Here is a 19,041-nt window from a genome sequence, read left to right on the forward strand (position 1 = left end):
AGCAGAACATCACAAAATTGCCCGAAGTAACAACAGAGAGAAATAAATATTTTTCATATTATATCCAAAACTCTAAACTTCTCTAAAGAATATGAGGCTTATCAGTCACTTACTGGGAACGAACTCTGATCTGAGACAGAGATATACTGTTAGTCATGGCAGTAAACCAGACTTGACCACAAAAAATGCTGCCTGGGAAATCATTTTCCCATCAAGATTTACTTTGTAAGTTTTTATAAACTTTCTTATACCATAATTGAAGAAACAAAGTTTCTCAAGAGTCAAAAGAGAGCTATGTCCATTCCAGAATGAGAAACAATGGGAGAGAAGAGGCCAGCAGGGACTGGAGCTGTGCATCCCTCAGAAGTACTATATTCTAGTTCCTTACACTAATGAAGCAAAGCAGGGGCATGAACTGTTCCCTACATGCCAGTGAATGCCAGTTACCAAATATTGCAGAGTAGGTCTTTCCTCTCCCTTTTCTGAAAATCACTGATAGATGTGGGAAATATTTCTCTGGACAATCTTCACTGGAACTGGCATGTTTCTGAACGTTTTGCTGAATTTGATTTTTCTAACAAAAAACCCCATCCTCTTTCTTGAAAAATCAATTCTTACAGTCCCAGCTGTATACTAGAAAACAAAACATTGGGCTTGACAGCAGACCACGCTGGGCCAGATCCCAGTTGATGAACTCCTGCCCCAGCGTAGCTTATCACTACAGAAAGGGTACATCTGTACTTCTTATTTGGTTCCAAGCCATTCAGTATTTGTGTTTCAGAATATTTTCCTCCATTAAATATTTCCCTCCTATTTTTCTGTTTTTCTGATTCCTTTCCTCCAACCTGCTCCTTTTCTTTGTATTTTTATTATTAGTCGTTGAACACTTTTAGCTACATAATAAGAAGGGAGAAAAAAAAAGAAAATAAATATTTGGTCTTTTAATGGAAAAAGTTAGGCTACTTTTACTCTGTTGAGAAAATAGTCAAATATTCTTCAAATAGGTTTAGAAATATATTTCAACCATTAGTATTTACTGGAAAAACTCCCAGTGAAATTAAGCTGGTGCCTTAGAGCAAGATGAGTTCCTTTGATTTATGCAGGCAAAGGGTCTGACCTCAAGAGTCTTTGCTGTAACAAAGAGAGAACAATAAAGCCAAGAAAATACTGTCTTTACCTGGACATACATCAGGATATATCAAATACTGAAAACCTGGAAAGCAGCATGTCACTCAGATTTATATACAATTTCAATTCACTACATCCTCTTAGAAAAAGCCACTACATTAAATAATTAGATATATAGTTGTAGTTGACAATTTAATTTATTTTAATGTGGACAGCAATATACCTGTTTTCAGCACAAAGAAACATTGTATTTTGACAAAAGCACATTATGTTGTCTCACAGCGGAAGTGCTGCAGAAACAGCTATTGAGAGTATAATAAGATAAAGTGAAAATATGACAAAGATCTTTTTTCTAGTGTCATTTTATTAATGAATATTACACATCAGAGGTTGCTGGGGCATGATACTCTTTTATTTACAGGTTCACTAGAGAACAAAAGGATCCTAACTTAAAACCCACAAAGTTTCAAGTACATTCAGCAGTTCCTCTCCCTCATGTGTGAATGAGCAAGTATTAATATACTTTCAACTATTATCTTAACCACTAAAGTGACAGTATTCTTCAATGCATTTTTGTCACAATTTTAATAGAGGCAACATAATATAGAATTAAAAAAACCCAAATAATTGCTGCCTGCAGTTACCTTCCAATACAGCCAAGTCTACCAGAACAAGGGCAGGCCAAAGACAAAGCCTATTTCTGCACATACTGACATATCACACAAGCCTAGGAATTCATCATGGCAGCAACTAGTACATGTTGGAGCAGTATTTCATTGAGAAACATGAATGGTAGATAAGATAAACTTAGCTGAAACCAGATTTACTATCTACTAAATTGTATTAGTATCTGTTTTAGTTTACAGATATCACCATTTCTAACTCTATGGAAAAAACCCGCCAATTAATCAAGATCCTGATGGCTGGAGATCCTGAGAAGTTTTATTACTCATTTAAAAAATATTTTTTTCACATAATCTATTTCCTATTTTGCTATATAAATCCCTGCTTTCAATATTAAAATATTATCTTTTATTTTTCTAATATTTTCCAAATATTTCTGGTATGGCACATGGGATTTGAAGCAGAAATACAGGTACATTTGCACCATTTTATTCCTCTCTGTCCACTCTCACAGTTGAAACACATAGGAGTGGTACTGAGCAGGAAGGGAGCCACTCACTTCTCCATCCACCTCTGCAGCTGGAAGAGGAAAGTCACAGGCAAAGACCACCATCTGCTTAGTCCTTTACCTGATGAGCAGCAACGACTAATTGGTGGTGAAAATACCAGTAAGGCAGCTCGACCCATTAAAAAAGGACTCTTGCTGACTCCAAGCCAGTCCAGCTAGAGCCAGGAGAATTTAGTGGGCAGCTGAGTCAGCTATTTCATTAATTTTTTGGTATTTCCTAAAGCAGATTAAAACCAGCATGAAGCATGATCATCTCAGTATAATTGCACTACTGGACACTGCCTTGAGAAATCAATCTTAAACAGCAAAGCTTTGAAAAGATTTATACAGTTTAAACAATGAAAAATCAAAATACATAGTAAGTTGACAGAATATAAACAATTTGATTTTGGATCATTCCCAGTTCTTGGTTTCCCAGTCCACACAGATGAAAATACTATTTGTAAGCAAAATTAGGAGTAAATATGCTGATTGTGTCATGTTGAGAATTAAATCCCTAGCGATACTTTTTGCTGGGCAGGAGAGTTATGCAGTCTGAAAGTACAAATGCATCTTAAAAAATGATGATTTCAAAGCATTATTTAAAAAAACCCCACAACTTATAGTTCCAGAAGGGTAAAAAGGCATAGGAATTTCAAAACTGTTAGCAATGAAGTATGACACAAGATTTAGTGAAAAGCAAAGAGGGCTTTGGTTCTTTACTTGGTTAACTTGTGACAAGGCCCAAGTGTAGCACAATGTTCTCTATTAGGTAAAGAGATTAGATATAAAGATGTGGGTTATGCTTCCCCTTTTCCAGTCCATGGGAACTTCACCAGACTACCACAACTTCTCAAATACAATGGATAGTGGCTTGGCCACTTCACCTGCCTGTTGTCTCATGACCCTCAGATGCATCTGATCAAATCGCATGGAATTGTACACCTTCAGGGTCCTGAGGTGATCTCAAACCTGATCTCCTACAGAGGGCAGTTTTTCATTCTCCCAAATGCATCACATTAAAATTTAGTGCATTCTATTAACATCCAGAAAGATGTCACAGTTCTGGAGGATTTCCCACTAAACAAGTGAATGATAGACTTGTTAATATGGTTCAGGCATCTGACCACTGCTCAGCACCCTGTAGCCCTGTATCACTGCTTCTTGTCCCTCAAACTAAAAGGTATGGAACCAGATTTTTGTTTGCATAACACCCAAAAGTCTCCTTAACCAAACCTTTACATAATCTTCAGAATACTGTTACTCTCGTTTCACATTAAATATTTATTCCAAAACTAAATTATACAGCTGCTTGCTTCCACCAATAAAGTTGTTTTACTGTGTTTTCTTGTTTTGTTTTGGTTTTTGAGGGGGGCCTTTTTTTTTCCCGTTTCTCTCTTATGTAATGGTGACAAGCCTTAATGAACATATGCTGCCTCAGTGTATGAGAACTCTTAGTAATACACACTGAAGTTAAACTTGAATTGCTTTAAAAGAATCCCACCAATAATTCCTGAATAATGTATTTAATAGACCACCTACAATATAATCCATAATTTACTCTACAAGATGTGATAAATGACATAAGATGAACTCTTCAGAATATTTCGAATGTCATTCAGTATTCATTTCACATGTTCTCTTATACTAAGTACCTTACAACACTTGCCATACTTACAAAATAAAATCTAGCTTTAGTTATTAATTTCTTTATTTAAATGTAGATCTTGATTTCCCCTGTAGACTGGTAAAGTCCTAGCACTGAGCTATCAGGAGAAAAGAAGACATTGAGTCATATATTATGTACAAAGAAAGGACTTTTCTAGGGTTTGGTGGGTAATTATTTTGTTGTTGTTGTTTGTTTGGGGGTTTTTTGGGTTTGTTTTTGTTGTTGTTGTTTGGTTTTTTGTTCATTTGTTTGTTTTGTTTTGTTGTTTTTCTGATGTGCTGGTAATCTATAATTGTACATGTTTGCCTTTAATACCATGTTGTACTTTCAGTCACAGGACCCTATGTAAAGTAATTCTTTTATATATGAGTCACTATGCAGATTAAAGTCTATAAATATAACAGTAATAGGAATGTTAATAATGCTTGGTTCTTCTATAGCATTCTCTTATCAATATAATTCAGTAAGTTTTAAATGGATAATTATTTTTGGTTTACAGATGGAGAAACTGAGGCATTGAAGGAACCTAAAGATTGGATTTCAATGTTTGCAAAACAGGTTATTAAGTTTTGCTTCTTCATAAATTCTTTATTCCAGGAGACTCTTACCATTTAATTGAACCAAAAGTGTTACAAAGGCGTGTAAGCGAGTGCTGACTCAATGTGGTTTCTTCTCAGCATGCTGTCAGCTGACTAACTGGTACAGAACAAGAGAATCTATTTTAAATGTCTTGTTCCAGGGCATTTAAAAACTAATTTTTTTCCTGAAACGTTTTTACAATAGACACAATGAAGTCAGCCAGTACAGCCACTGAAATGGATTCCCAGGTATTTTTCCGTACTAGGACACTAGACAGTAATAACCACTTTTTTAATCACAAGTTTTAATTTAATCACAATATATGTCCCCCTCTCCCTGCCCTCTAGATCCTAAAACAAATGTTACAAAGCAGTAGAGAGCAGAAAAAAAGTTTTGTGATGTAAATGTAAAATCAGAATAAACATGGTGCACAATAGCATGGGTTTGCACTCTTATTTAAGCTTCGAAGCTGGTAAGTGGTTACAGAAATGACACAAAAGAAATCTGAGATGTAGAACAATTTCTATTAAAAACAGGCAAACAAAATATCTAACATAAGAAGATGACATTTTCTAAGTATGGTCGTTTGCTTCATACCGCACTGGTCAGCAATGAAACAGAGGGGATGCCCTACAAGAAGCTTTGATGCTCCATTTCAGTACTTTTCTAAAGTCAAAAGGACTTTTCCTTGTACAAAGTGGTGGCTATGTTGCAAAATAAAGATGTGTGGTTTTCAGAGATTAGGGTTAGTATATATCTTCTAATAAAAAAGAAAAGCATAAATGAAGAAATTTGATAATTTTATAATCTGATTTCAGAATTATACTCACTTGATACAGAACAAAGAGTGGAAACCAGAGGAAGAAGGTGCCAACGTATCCCTACAAGTTAAAAGATATGGAAATATTCTAGATGACAGGAGAGAGACGAGAGTGAACATGACAAGAACACATGCTTAGAGGTCCAAGGAAAATTCCACACGCAGAGAAAGTCCTTTTTTATAGGAAATTAATCCTATTTCATTGAAAAGTGCAGAAAATAGTTGCTTGGCTAGTCTTGCAGGATAACCATGGCTACTCACAAACATAAAGAATTTAATGAGTTGGAAAAAAAGAAAGAATATTTATTTCAAGGACTCATTACTGAGGATAGAAAGAGTATCCTGCATTAACAGACAGATAATAGGATGGATTTTTTTTTCCCATTGGACAGAATTCAATCGTCTTCAATTAGGAATGTCAGCAATGTGCTGGAATGTTTAGTGAATGAAAAGAAATAACCATTTCCAGATGACTCAGCTAATCATTAAATGAGTTCTATCCCTGAACATGAGAGATGGTATTCCAGTTAAGATGACTTTATCTAGACTTTTTCTTCCATGAGCAGAGAGATTCTGGATGATCACTCATTTAATTTTAAGAGTGTGTTTAAATTTAGAGAACGTTTCTACACTGACTATAGAGAAAGTCTATGGAGCTTAGACCAGATGCCTGACTTACATTATTAAAATAAATATTATCCACAGTGTAAATACAAGATCATTCATGTATCTTCAGTCACTACACAAGAATTTACTGGTGATGGTCCATTTTAGCACAACTGCTGTTTATCCATCCGAATGAATCTATGAACTTGCGGGAAATCAGCTGACTCAGTTACAGACATTAAACTACCAACTACCAAGGAGGGTGTAAAGGAGAAACAAATGAACACTCATTTAGCACAAAATCAAGATGTCAAGAATAAAATTAATCAAGGCACGAAGAAGCTTGAACAGAAATACTTTAGTTGACTATATATGAATGCTAGAAGCCTGGGTAATAAAAAAGAGAAATTGGAATTGGAATTGCTCTTTTATGATCTAGCCTGTATTACTAAGACCTGGTGGGAAAATTTCCATGAGTAGAATGCTAAAATCACTGATATACTGTATTTAGACAGGATCTAGTGAAAAAAAACACAAATACAAACCCCCAAAGTTACTTTATATAAAAAAATGGGTATTATTCACCCTGAGTTCTCTGGTAACTCAGAAGAAAAATATTTTGCCTGTTCATAGATTTATGTTCTAACAAACAATCAAACAAATAGCTTAGATAAGGTACTAGTTAGTGTTTATAATAAACCAACAACTTAGTGTAGGAAAAGGATGGCTGATTTCTGCTGCAAAAGTGGAAAAACTGCATTACAGTGTATGACTTCAACTTGAAAGTTGGAAGTCTCATGATTGTTGTTTTCTAAAAATTATTGAGTAAAAAATGTAATAACATTAATATTGCATCCTAATTGTTTTATGCTTGATGCAGTTACCTCAACCAAGGAATTCTAAAACAACAAACTTACACATCCCACTCTATACGTCGCTTTCTTGAGACCTTTTGAGCTGCATCCCAGTGTCTAAAGGGGGCCTACAAGAAAGATGGAGAATTACTTTTCTCAAGGGTGTGTAGTGAGAGGACAAGCTTTAAAGTGAAAGAGGGTAGGTTTAGATTAGATGTTAGGAAGAAATTCTTCACTGCAAGGGTAGTGAGGCATTGGAACAGGTTTCCTAGAGAAGCTGTGGACGCCCCATCCTTGCAAGTGTTCAAGACCAGGATGGAGCTCTGAGCAGCCTGTTCTAGCGGAAGGTGCCCCCACCTATGGCAGGGGGGATTTAAAACAGATGATTTATAAGGTCCCCTTGAACCCAAACCATTCTCTGATTTTATGATTTTTTGAAATAATCATATCTGTTACAGGTAAACAAGATTAAGTCCAAACAAGTGTATTATGCATTCTCATCAAGCTTGTGAATGACACTAAACTGGGGGGAGTAATCAATATGTTGGAGGATGTGACTATCATTCTGAAGGATTTCTATAGGCTGTAGCCCTTCTTCCATCACCCTTATCCCTTCTACCCCAACAAACCCATCAAATGCCAAGGCTGAAGGAAGAACAGTAGCTCAAAGAGCTGCATGCAGGTCAGGGCATAAGGGCACTTTCCATGAGGAAAGTTCAATAGTTACAGAACTAGCTGCTGAATGGATCATGTACAATGATGCATATACTAATATCCTTTATAGACAATGTAGGGGTTTCCAGTTGACAGCTTTAACTTTGCAAAAGTCTATTTTACTAGGGAAAAAAATGCTTACTTACCATCCATATAGGCCAGTACATACTTTGCTTGGTTATTTTGTTAGTTATTTTTCTTACAGTATATTCAATTGCCATGGCAATGAATTTTTATGCTGACCTGAGGCTAGCTATTTTTATTGCAGGGTGTTCCATTCACTCTTCCTTTGTGATAGGTCCAACTATTCAGCTTTGCTTCACAGTCTCCTAACTCTGAAGCAGAACTGCTCACCTTTTAAAACAAAAGTCTTTCCCCTCTAGGTACAATAACAAAATAAATTGATGGTACAGCATATACAAACTTATTTCAGCCTCCAGAGGCTTGCTTACTGCCTTTCATACTAAGACACATATAAACATTGTAATTCACTCTGATTTTATGAATTGCCTCCTGACTATCATCAGGGGGTGATGCTTAGGCAGTGCTAAATGAAAGTACCTAAAGCAGGTTGAGAATGACTGCAGTGTGTCTCTGAAGATCGATGAGTTGGCAGGTGCTGTTATAAATTACCATCGGGTGCCATTCACAGACGATAAGAGCTTCACCCTGCATGACAGTCATTGATCTGATGCAGAACTAAGATGTAACCTTTGGTGACACTCCTTGAGGATAAAAGGTTATACTTCACATTTAGTTGTGAAAAATAAGGTCATGTTTTAATTAAAGTAGTATCTCAGTGGAATATTAGGCCAGTGAAACTGTATGAATTAGTATGACTTGTATAGCAACTGTTGCTGGAAAACAGCCTGGTACTCAAGATAATACAGAATAACAATGAAATTACATTAATGAGGCAAATAGTCCACATCATTAGAAGGAGCTTAACTAGTCAGATCCAAAATTAAAAGAAACAATATTTTTGAGTTTATATTTGACACTAAAACTGGCAAAACAATAAAATTTACATTTAGGTAAGAAATCCTTAAGACATACACCTATATTTGGGTTACAGTAATTCCAAAACATTTGAATTTAGAAATATTTTACGCAAACCCTAATATTCAAGCTGAAAACAAGCTTGGGATTAACTGTTCATAGAGGTTTCTGAGTCTTCTTTTCTGGGAAACATAAAGGACTGCTCAAAAATTTTATTTTTTTTTTTTGTACACTCCCAACAACATTCCTGACCAAGTTTTCTGAAAATAAAACTGGTCATATGACACACATGTATTCAGAACAGCTAGTAAATGAAGCAAATATTGTTCACATGCAGCAAATATTTTTCATAAATATTTGTGAAAATTCTATTATACAATATAATAAAATATAATCCATAAATATGTGTCCTGCTGATCCAGCAAAATACTTAAGCTTGTGCTTAAGTAAGCTGTCTAACTAATACCAATTTCAGAAACTGAATTAAAAGATGTAGGGTAGAGCTATGATGCAGGCTACTCAATAGTCAATGAATGGTACATATTCAAACTGACACTCCAAAAGGTGATTTAACTAGCCCAAGACTCAGGAATTAACCTCTCATATAGCAAGTGAAGATTTAACAAGAAGGTACCATTTCTACCTTGTGCATTCTGTCAGTATGAAAAACTTTATTTATTTACTTTGACATACTGCAAAGCATGTACAACCAAGGCTGCCTTTCTTCCCACCCACAACTGTTCCAGCTTATGGTCTCCTCAATCCAATCTAAATGTTCATTTTGCAATTACTCTGCTGTCAAATGATAAGTGAAATATAGACTATATACACACAGTAAGTACTTAATAGCTTTAAAAATATACTTTCTATCATAATGTCACCAGTTGTTTGTCAGAATTCATAAATTTTAAAATGTTTAGTGCTCAAAGTAGCAGAACACATCCAGATCAGAAACCAAGGCTAGTGGCTCTGCAGGAGGACAGCTATGCAAATGCCTTGAAAACATAAATTGCTCTGAAAAGGCTGGAAACACAAAATCAGATTGGGAGGTCAAGATATTATGTAAACTAGCTGTTCGTCTCCCATAGCGCACAACAGTTTTTCATTTTCCTTGCTTTTCCCAATATAACGGGTCAGCCATAAAGTCAATCCTAGTTGCTACAGACACTGCAATGCTTGCTATGAGGCTTTTACTCAGTCTGGGCACTGAGAGAAACGCAAAATCTCAAGGCAACCACAGGACCAGACTAGTTACTTAAAACTTCAGAACTGCCTTTAAATCAAGCAAAAATGGGGTTGAAGCTGTTTTGAATTTGTTTATAGCTGTTTTACAGACATAATCCACAGCTTTGCAGAGCAGATACACAGCTTTCTCGTTCTGACAAGAAATGTGACATTCTATATGAAAAATGTAAATCTACTGAATATTTATTTTGCATGTGCTCTATATTGGTACTGATATCTGACTACCGCTAAAATTCCAAAGCATGGACTGAGACTCTTCTTCAGAAAGCCACACAAAATTACCCAGAATCATTACCTAAGCTTGTAAATCATTATTTGTTTCCTACAATCTTTATGCAAATTTAAGAACATTATTTAATGTAAGGTGGTACTGATTTTTCTTGCTTCCAGTTTTAGTGAGGAAATGTATATTCCTTGCTTAAATAAAAATAAAAATAGAATTTAGTATGTTTTAAGACATATCCTGAGTACTGACAGTGATATGCTATAGACTTCTGCAACATGAGGAACAGAGGTAATATTATTTTTACATCAAGGTCTTTTTTCAAAGTATTACTAGATAGCAGTGTGTACTAGATTAGAGAAAATATTCAAGGTAATGATGGGTGTACTCAGGGATTTTGTGGAAGCACAAACCAATAAATTACAGCTGAGATAGATACACATTTATATATGTTGATATAATGCAAACATCTAATATGTAGTTATCCTATTTACTGCTCTTGGGTGGAAAAATAAAACTGCATTAAAGAGACTAGTTAGGGATAAAATACTGTTTTCTGGCAATACTCACATTATTTCTGCTTTTTTTGTCTTTTTATGTAAAGGGTTTGCCTGTTTCATACTGGTCTGTCCTGTCTTGTGCAAAAATATGAATCAAAACAAGAATTTTGGTCAGTATGCTTCAAATGAAATCAATAAGAATTACACTAATAGTTTTAAAGGGATGAGATCATGATCAATACCTGGATGATATTTGAACTAATAATTTTTTTTTTAAATATACTCGGATATTGCAGTTTCTAACAACATACATGTATAGAATTCATTGGGGCACAACTGCATTCTATCAATAAAGGCTAAAATCTTAGAAGACAGAAAATCACAAACATTAAGGTAAAAAAACCTCATATGCAGTAGTTCACCGGTCATCTACAAACTCACAGCCTCCAAAATAGTAGAGGTTTTATCTGACATACAACCTGGATTTGATTCCCAAATACTTCATGACAGAAGCTCAAACAGCCATTTTTCAGCAATCCAAAAAAAGAGGGAAATTGCAATAGATTTCTATGCCGTTGAAAACACATTGTGTGGAAAAATAACAGATATCTGACTAGAAAATAAAAAGAAATAAAAAAGAATAGTAAAACAAACCAAGAAAGAAAAAAAAAGACATAAATTATAAAGAGCCTAATAGCATATACTTTTTCATCTGAAGGCAAAGGACACTTGATTATGGATTTCCAGTCACGACAGCATAGTCCCAGTAAATGTCAATATTAATAAAAATTTCCAAGAACAAAAGGTTTTTGAAGGTAAAGAATATTGTTTGAAGCTCTTTTTGGTTATATCTCAGTAGAAGAACATGTGTAGAAACATCCTGAAGATCAAAAATGTAAATAATTATCTTCTTTATTATTAATTCTAAAATTATATTTTATCAATGTGATAAAGTACGTTTCAAGAATATATTACCAATATTTGAATATATTCACTTCAGTGCAAATACTACTCACCCTTTGGTGATTGATTAATTATTGTCACATCCAGAAGCCTTTGCCTTCCTTCATCCTTTTGGCAAAAACAATATTCCATTTTTTTTCTTTATTTAGACACCCTTCAAAGAGGTAACATGATCTCAATACATTTACTACGAGGAAAATTGACTTTTTGAAGTACAAAATTGACCAATGGGATTTGACAAGAAATATAAAAAGGAATTTAAGAAATATAAAAAGGAATTATAAATAACATCAATGAAAATATTTTAAAGCCTGCCTAGATTTACTTATGTATTCACCTTTATGCTAGAGTTAAAACTAATGCTATGTAAAAGCTTCTTTTGAAATCTGCAAAGGATGTTATAGACTGAAGACTACTGTCTCCTAAGTTTGTTAAAATGTATTAAAATTAACACCAGCATTTAATTTCTGCTCCATTTGCCTTTTGGGTTACATAAATTTTCCCTTATTGTGAAGCACACAGGTCTATTGTATTGACAGTCATCTACATTTGGTATGTTAATTAGGAAGCCACCTGATCACTGGGTGAGCCAGCAAACATTCTTTTACTCCACACATTAGAAGTCTTTTCAAAATAAGTATTTACAGATTTATGTCAAAATCAAAAATAATTTTAAAATTGTTTTAAAATCACAAAGACAATTATTGGGAGGTGAGGGGAGAGGCTTGATTTTTTTGGTTGGGTGTTTGGTTTTGTTTTTTTTTTTTCACTCAGTCCCAACTGTTGATTTCAATCAAAGCTCTGGGTCTATGACCACAGAGATTCTGCTGAGTGATTAGGACCATATCCAGCAAAGCACTTAATACTTAGGTTTGGAATATATAGGGATATCCACTGATCTCATTAAGTTACAGAAATCAATCTATTAGAATCCATTTGAAAAAATTAGCATATTTTACTACTCTTCATTCATCTTATTAGAAATCTTGCAGAAAAAGTGGGTAAACTATCCCCTGAAAAAATATTAAAGAAAATTGCACACAAACTTACCTCCCAACACACAAACACGAAAATATAAATATCTGTATACAGACAACATACCATTTATGAAACCAAATGGAACAAAGCAGGCAATAAGCGAGAATCTGAAACTATTCAAAGATGCATTTCTAATTTTTAAAAATATAATTTATTGAGTTTTCAGTGTTTTATATAGGAATATGACTTTTAACAACTCAAATCTCATTGTTATTTTACTAAACACAAATAATAATTTATTTATGCACTTTTGTGATTGTTCAAGACACGGTGCAACGTTGCAGCTGAATAACTCAGAGATCATATAATTATTTTGCCATAACAACTTGTCAGTGTCAGATTTATGCTAAGATATTGCACCATTAGGACTCAGTTATGTCTCTTTTTTGTGTTATATCACAATGAAACATTGCAAAACCATGCATGGTTTTAAAATTACAGTGAAGAGTAGCGTCCCTCAGGGGTCTGCACTGGCACAAGTACAGTTTAATGTCTTCATCAATGACATAGACAGCAGGATTGATTGCACCCTCAGCAAGTTTGCAGATGACACCAAGCTGTATGGTGCAATTAAAATACCTGAGGTATGGGATGCCATCCAGAGGGATCTGGATGACCTTAAGAAGCAGGCCTATGGGAACTTCACAAGGTTCAGTAAGGCCAAATGCAAGGTGCACTACGTGGGTATGGGCAATCCCAAGCACAAATACAGGCTGGGCAGTGAATGGTTTGAGAGCAGCTCTGCAGAGAAAGATTTGGGGGAGTTGGTGGATGAAAAGCAGGACATGAGCTGGTAATGTGTGCTTACAGAATATATTACATCAAAAAAACTGTGGTCAGCAGGCCAAGGGAGGCGATTCTGTCCCACTGCTCTGCTCTGGGGAGACCCCACCTGGAGTTCTGCTTCCAGCTCTGGGGTCTTCAGCATGAGAAAGATATGGACCTGTTAGATCAGGTCTAGACGACGATCATGAAGATGATCAGAGTGCTGGAGCACATCTCCTATGAAGAAAGACTAAGAGAGCTGGGCTAGTTCAGCCTGGAGAAAAGGCTCTGGGGAGATCTCGTTGCAGCCTTTCAGTACCTGAACAGGAGTTATAAGAAAGAAAGATGGGGACAGACTTTTTTCCTATGGACTGTTGTAAAAGGACAAGGGATAATGGTTTTAAACTAAAAGAAGTTGAATGGGGCTTTGAGCAACCTGATCCCTGAAGATGTCCCTGGTCATTGCAGGAGGATGGACTAGTTGATCTTTAAAGTCCCTTCCCAACCAAAGTATTCTATGGTTCTGTGACTTCATGAGTCTATGATTCTATTCTTGCTCTGTTTCAACTCCATGTAATTTTTCTTCATTTCTCCTTTTTTTTTTGTTTTTGGTTTTTGGTTTGTTTGCTTTTGTTTGTTTACTTGTTTGTTTTTGTTTGTTTGGTTTTGTTTGTTTGGTTTTTTGCCAGAGTAACAGATTCCTTTCCTTTGCAGTAAACTTTTTTCTCAACCATGGATGCAGACATGCTTAATGAAGGTTTAGCCTGTGAAGATAGCAGTGATGACCAGTGCATGTCTAGCAGGTTCCACTATACTAATTGCAAAAACCAGTCAACTAAGTTCTGATCTGAGCCTAGTCCTAGAAGAAGTAAGGAGATAGCCCAAAGATAACTAATTTGGTATTGAGATAAATGTGATTAGTTCTGACCACAAGTGTGAAAGTCCCAAGAGTGGATCATGAGCCCTCAGTGATCTTATCTGGGTTGTAGGTTGAAATAGTACTGCTTTGAATCATTTATAGAGAAAAAGTCATAAACTGCAAACCCAAGAAAATGTGAGGAATGCATTTCTCTGTTATCCTCAAGGACTGCTCTTGGTATAATTTTACATATGCTACTTGTTATGATGATATTGATTAGTAAGTCAACAGAAGCTTTCACAAGGGACTGCACATCTCTTTACTACTGCTCTGTAATATTAAAATATCATTACTGAGTTGCCAACTTTTTGTTCTGCTGTAATGATTCTCTGATGATTGCCTGCTTGAGCTGAAATTTGAAACTGTCACCCACAGACTTGTAGAAGTGATTCAACTTCACTTATAAGGAAAGTGAAATTAAATATTCATCCCTGGACTGCATTTCAGGTTCAAACTGCCTGAAGTTCCTCAAGGCAAAATGTACTTAAGTCATAGAAGATTTTTTTTTTTCAGTTTTAAAGATTCAAGATGTCTATTAATCAGGGCTGGACAGTCAAATAATCATTTATCTGGAACTTCTGTACACAGATACTCTTTTCCCTGTTTTGCAGCATGATTTTAATTATTATGGCTAGGTAAGCTATTTCTCCAACATGGTTTAATTTTAGTACACTGAACATCCAGACTGATTCAACGTGTTCAGATAAAATGACAATAAGCAGTGGAAGGGCCTAAGTTTGGACCATCTGAACTTGTTTACATTGGTGAGCATTTCTGCAGGTAGCAGTGTTTGAAATGAAGGTAAGTAATTACAGTAATCTCAAAAGTCTAGTTAAATCTTTGGATGGATGTAACGTCTTGAGATTTACCTCAACTTCCAATTTATAGATTCACTTCAGGTTTTACCCACTATGGAACCCAAAAGGTCTGAGCAAATGAAGATAAAATACTAGAGTCCCCCCAGACAAGATTTCCTCTGAATACCAAAAGTGATAAAATTCACCGATCCAGAACACAGAAGCAAAGGACTCTTCCTCACAAGGGAAATTCTTTTTCTGGGCAGCTGCAGACAAATTAATTGAAAATGGCCCAGAGACTTGAAAACTAGTTCCTTTATAGAGCTCAATGGGGAAAACACTATCTTATTTGGAATTTTCTTGTTTTATTCTCACTGTTCTCAGTCTAACACTGGGAATCTAGTATAGGCTTTGGTAATTTTAAATGCAACATTACTAAATTCTACTCAGAGATACATTATATTTCGTGAGTATCCCATAGCAAAAGAGTGAGTCAGATACCACAGGCAACAACATGGGCAAAGCCATAAGAAACTTAGTAAGCTCTAAGTTCCAGACAGATTCAGCCTACCCAGGCAGCAGAAGAGTGAGGAGACAGAAGGATTTGGGAGGACGTAGTTCATGGTTGTTCTCCCATGACCGCTGTCAAATGACACTGAGAAATATATGAAAATATTTAATATCTTTGCTCCTTGCACTACTATTATCATGCAGTGAAAATAATAATGAGCAAATACAATCAAAGAATCAGAAAATCTTTGAAAAAATGTATGTGATACAGAAAGCAGATAAAAGTGCAAATGCTTATATATTCATATGTTTGTCTAAAAAATTACAACCATCTCAGATACCAAACTTTCTATGTGTAGAAGGGCTTTCCTCCCTAAAATTCATTTCTTTCTGGTTAAGATAACTTTGTGTTAAAGACTCTTATGGACATATTTTATCAGGTTCCTCCTTGCTTTATTACGGATGAGGTGTAAAGGTTGAGCTGGCATATAAAATAATTGCCATTAGGAAGACAATAGAAGTAGACACATATTTTTGGAAAAAACAGCAAATTATATGACAAATATTCAAGGATCAGGTTGATACTGGAATGAGAACCACTGGCTATAATGGACAGATGTTACCTTTAGTTAGTACTGGCCCTTTTATCTCTAGAGTAAAAACTCAATTTCAATTAAAAAACAAAAAGAATTTACCAGTGAATACCCTGATTCAAGCACAGATTCTAACCCTTGGTTTGGAACTTCTGACTTAAGCAATGAGAGATTTATTCTAATAATACAGTGTGGGGTTTCAGTTTCTCTTGTTTGGTCAAGTAGGCTAAGAAAAATACTGAAACCTAGCCTAGGAATCTTTGGGTCAACTTGTCACATATAAAAGCATTCACTTTTTAAGGAAGGACTTAGTACGATTACATAGCATTCAATTTGTAGGTAAAAGTTCAACCCAATGAGACAGCATAATCAGCAAGACTTTTCTTCTGGATTACATTCCCATTTTTACAGGAATTTCCAAATTCTATTAAATTAATGTTCTGCTTTGTCTTTGATCTGTATTGTACATATGAGTTCTGTTTTTCTAAGATTTCAAAATGTGAAACAGGCTTGTGTTTAAATCTATGACATCCATGCTCATCTTCCTTGTATGATGTAAGACCATGTCTCTCCCTAGGCTTCTAATTTTTATGAAAGAGGATCTTGGTTTCATCTTTTTCCTCTCAGTGCAAAATACTGTGCAGGAAAATTACTTCCAGATTAAACTTGGCTTCTGCCGAAGGTGTAAGAACCAAATTATGAAAGGACTAACTTAAATTACTAATTGCAGAAAACATGTTTTATCTCTGCTTCTTTTTGATGAACAGCACAGCCAGAAATATTTAATTATTGTTTAATTATGTTTACTAGAAGTACATACAAACCTGTAATATTCCAGGGATGAATTCTGGTAAAGAAATTTTGGTCAACGCTGTCAAAGCAGAGAATGCAATACTAAAACTTATCTGTCATTAGAGGCATTTTCCCTCCCCTTCTCCCCCATTAATTTATATTCATAACAAGAACAAAGAAATTGCTTGTTGTTCCTCATGGATCAAAATTCCTACTTAAAATAAAGGGAAACTATTAGAAGAGGATACAAGTGTCAGTAATGTGATTGAATTCTTCATCCCCTGGCATCATGAATTGTCCCTGAGTAATGGCTAAGGCTTTGTTCCCTAAATCATTAGTACATTCTTTTAAACTGTGCATGTACCTGAAATCCCAACAGATTTTTCATCCCCAAGGTGAAATAATAAAAGCAACAACATCTAGCTATTAAATGTCCATTTCACATGCCAAACAAATTAATTCTCTTATTCTGAGGCTAAGCCTAAGGTATCTAAAGATAGGTACTTGGAAGAGAGATTACTTCTTTATCATGCCATTAGTTATAATTTGCCTCTAGTTGATTTGAAGAGATTCAGTACTGGATCCTACTTTATCATGCAAGAAGGGTGGGGGGAGGGGCGGGGAAGAGTTACAAAAGAATTTCATAAAAGATAAAATTATTCGGGGTTTCTGAATTTCATAGATAGTCTCTCCTAATGGACATACTTTTCTCAATTTATGGAATCATCTTCTATTTCAAATCCTTTAGAAGTCCCAGAAAAGACAGTATGTTCAAACTCATTGGTGAAGAAAGATGAGTGCCAATGTTTTAAATAATCAGCCTATGTTTACTGTACCTACAACAAACCTAAATTAAATTTTGAAGGTTTTGAAAAGTCCTTACCAAAACAGTAGGAAAAAGAAGGGTTTGGTTTGGGTTTTTTTTGAGGTTTATATCAACAAAATGGTTGTATTTTATCTCCTGGTATAATTCATTTTCAGAATAAATTGATAAATAATTTTTCTATGAGGGAAAATTAATACATAATATTGACATTTTATGATTCAGTAAATCGAAAATTAATTTCATGAAGTTACAAAACTTTTATTACTTTAAAGTTATAATGTACAACTTGCAAGAGAATTATCTCACTTAACTTTAAGACACTTAAAAGTTACACATATAAGTGTGAAGTAGTTATATCAGTGTCCTTTAAAATCAATGTGGAGAATCAGAGTACAGAGGTGTCTTAAAGAGTTATCTAAGAGATTGGAAGAGTCATGGTACATATTTCCTTCCACTTCATACAAATATGGTTGAGTATGCCTTCTTCCATGGAAGACATCTACAAGAAATCTACCTTAATGAAGATCAACCTATCCCGGGGTGTATAAAGCAATTTTCTTAATGCAACATATTTTCTTATCAGACATTATAAATGTGACAAAAAAGTATAGATTTCCAGCAGAGCCTGATATGTAATTTTCTAAAATGCTGAATAGAAAACTAATGACAAAGAAGTGCAGCCTCCTTTGCTTGTACAAAAATGTCACTGTTTTAGCTTAAGAAAAAGAACACCACTGAAATCAGTTGAGCTATTGAAATTCGTATTACGGTTTTTAAAAAAGGGCTAAACAAAGTTTTCATTAAATGGTACGAAGTCATCTACATGATGATGATGTAGATGTAGATACATCTACATCATTACATGAGAACTCACAGAAGCTATGCACTAACTCCTTAGTTCAGAATTATACTGACTGTCCAAAACAGACATGTATTGGTTTTTATAATTCTTTTAGCATTACAATAAATAGTGCATGAATTCAAATAAGAACTTGAAAACTAATAATAAAAAAATGTACCTGACAAATCTCTAAGAGTAACATTTTTCCACTAGGATTATTCAGAGTTGTAATTTGAATGGGAAAGAAGAGGCTTTCCCTTTCTTGAAATGTAGTGAAATGAACATGCCTAATAAAAACACAAGCAAGAGTCAGCTTCACACAAAAAAAACAATAGATAGGGATTAATGAAGCATCTAAATTTCCTAAACCCTGTTAATAAAACATCTTTTGCCTAAGCAGATTCTTCTGTCACAGAAATAAGATATTTTACACATGGGTCTGTCTAAATTCCTGCATACGAACTGTTACCAGTTTACAAATGTGTGGGT

The 19,041-nt window shown here is 34.9% G+C and overlaps 1 protein-coding gene and 1 long non-coding RNA gene across 5 annotated transcripts in view; both read right to left on the reverse strand.

The window, feature by feature from the left end:
• Nucleotides 1–19,041, reverse strand: part of PCDH9 (protocadherin 9) — a 679,135-nt gene that overhangs the window by 126,253 nt on the left and 533,841 nt on the right. The gene's annotated exons all lie outside the window — the stretch shown is intronic.
• LOC116783292 lies at nt 1,039–13,721 on the reverse strand. Its single transcript, XR_004355618.1, has 3 exons — nt 13,711–13,721; nt 10,579–10,643; nt 1,039–1,131 (listed from the first exon to the last, which is right to left on the reverse strand). It is a non-coding gene; the product is annotated as an uncharacterized LOC116783292 (long non-coding RNA).

Source organism: Chiroxiphia lanceolata, chromosome 2 (genome assembly GCF_009829145.1).
Source record: "Chiroxiphia lanceolata isolate bChiLan1 chromosome 2, bChiLan1.pri, whole genome shotgun sequence".
In the NCBI taxonomy this organism is placed as follows: Eukaryota; Metazoa; Chordata; class Aves; order Passeriformes; family Pipridae; genus Chiroxiphia; species Chiroxiphia lanceolata.